The sequence below is a fragment of the Prionailurus viverrinus genome, chromosome A1 (genome assembly GCF_022837055.1).
Source record: "Prionailurus viverrinus isolate Anna chromosome A1, UM_Priviv_1.0, whole genome shotgun sequence".
In the NCBI taxonomy this organism is placed as follows: Eukaryota; Metazoa; Chordata; class Mammalia; order Carnivora; family Felidae; genus Prionailurus; species Prionailurus viverrinus.
Window position 1 is genome coordinate 140,909,827 of NC_062561.1, and position 2,268 is coordinate 140,912,094.

Consider the following 2,268-nt stretch of genomic DNA (forward strand, 5'->3'; position numbering starts at 1 on the left):
AGCATGAACGGGGGAGGGGCAGAGAGAGAGGGAGACACAGAATCGGAAACAGGCTCCAGGCTCCGAGCCATCAGCCCAGAGCCTGACTCGGGGCTTGAACTCACGGACCTCGAGATCGTGACCTGGCTGAAGTCGGACGCTCAACCGACTGTGCCACCCAGGCGCCCCCCAATTTTTAAATGAAAAGATAATGTTTAATGTCTGGCATTGGTGAATATAAGGGAAATATGTTTTTTTCTCTTACTTACAAGTTTTCTTACCCCTTAGGGGTAGGACAGAAATATCTTTTTTTTTTTTAGTATAAAATTTATTGTCAAATTGTTTTCTATACAACACCCAGTGCTCCTCCCAACAGGTGTCCTCCTCACCCACCCTCCCTTCCCTCCCACTCCCCATCAACTCTCAGTTCATTCTCAGTTTTTAAGAGTTTCTTATGGTTTGGCTCTCTCCCTCTCAAACTTTTTTAACCTCCCCCATGGTCTTCTGTTAAGTTTCTCAGGATCCACATAAGAGTGAAGACATATGGTATCTGTCTTTCTCTGTATGACTTATTTCACTTAGCATAACACTCTCCAGTTCCATCCACATTGCTACAAAAGGCCATATTTCATTCTTTCTCATTGCCAAGTAGTATACCATTGTGTATATAAACCACAATTTCTTTATCCATTCATCAGTTGATGGACATTTAGGCTCTATCGGGGGCTCATGAAGATAAAAAGCTTCTGCACTGCAAAGGAAACAATCAACAAAACTAAAAGGCAACCGATGGAATGGGAAAAGACATTTGCAACTGACATATCAGACAAAGGGCTAGTATCCAAAATCTATAAAGAACTCAGAAAACTCCACACCCAAAAAACAAATAATCCAGTGAAGAAATGGGCAGAAAACATGAATAGACACTTCTCTAAAGAAGACATCCAGATGGCCAACAGGCACATGAAAAGATGCTCAATGTCATTCCTCATCAGGGAAATACAAATCAAAACTACACTGAGATATCACCTCATGCCAGTCAGAGTGGCTAAAATGACCAAATCAGGAGACTATAGATGCTGGAGAGGATGTGGAGAAACGGGAACCCTCTTGCACTGTTGGTGGGAATGCAAACTGGGGCAGCCACGCTGGAAAACAGTGTGGAGGTTCCTCAAAAAATTAAAAGTAGATCTACCCTATGACCCAGCAATAGCACTTCTAGGAATTTACCCAAGGGATACAGGAGTGCTGATGCATAGGGGCACTTGTACCCCAATGTTTATAGCAGCACTTTCAACAATAGCCAAATTAGGGAAATGTATTTGAAAGCTGTCTCAGCAATTCCATTTCTTGGAATATACTCCACAGAAGTTCTCAACCATGTGCATAGGAATTGATGTATAAATCATTATATAAATAGTAAGGAAAGAGTAAGAAAAGGGTAATAATTATGGGTATAATTAAGGGTATTATATTATAATCATCAGTACTACAAATACCATAGAGCTGTTGAAGATCTAAGTGGACTGATACAGCTAAGACTTATTAATGATAGTGAAAGCAAGTTACAAAAGAATAAATATGTATTATCTTGCTTAGTTTAAGAAATATATGAATCGCTTCTCAGCCTTTTGGCTAAGATCAAGTGTAGTATCTGTTCTTATCAGAAATATATGACATTTATGTGTAGAGGCATATGAAAGATCAGAAACATTATTAATGTTTACCTCTGGGGAGAGGATGAGATTGGCCAGTCTGGTGAGGAAATAGAGGAATGGTCACATTCTCGGTGTTTCTATACAATTCTCTACCAGTTAGGTTTTTGTACACTGACTATCCATACCTGAATTACCTTTTTAACTTTATAGCAGAAATGAAAAAAAATTACTGTGAGTCTATAAATTTTTGTTTAGATTAAAATTATGGGCTCTATGTGTAGTGCATTTGGCATCTGAATTATGCTACATTTGGGGGATATTATTGCAATGTGACCTTAGTGTATATTTTGTTACGAGGAACAGAAACCCATTCACAAAGTATAAGTAGAATTAAGGGGAGTTTATTGAAAAAAATGTAAGAGAATCATAGGATCCTCATGTATAATCCAGCCTCAAGGAAACGGAGTTCAGAAGCTTCTCTCTCCATTTCTTTTTCTATAGCCCCAAGGTCTTACATTTGTTCCTCTTCACACATCTGCACAATTCTCCTCTGCAGACTGCCTACCTCTTTTTTTGTGTGTCTGTTTGTTTTTAATCATCCTTGGATTTATGATTTTATAGGCTTACCACC

At 38.9% G+C, this 2,268-nt stretch overlaps 1 pseudogene; it reads left to right on the forward strand.

Annotated features, from left to right (window-relative positions):
• The first annotated feature begins 1,594 nt into the window (after positions 1–1,594).
• LOC125147636 (uncharacterized) lies at positions 1,595–1,711 on the forward strand (annotated as a pseudogene).
• Positions 1,712–2,268: the final 557 nt, after the last annotated feature.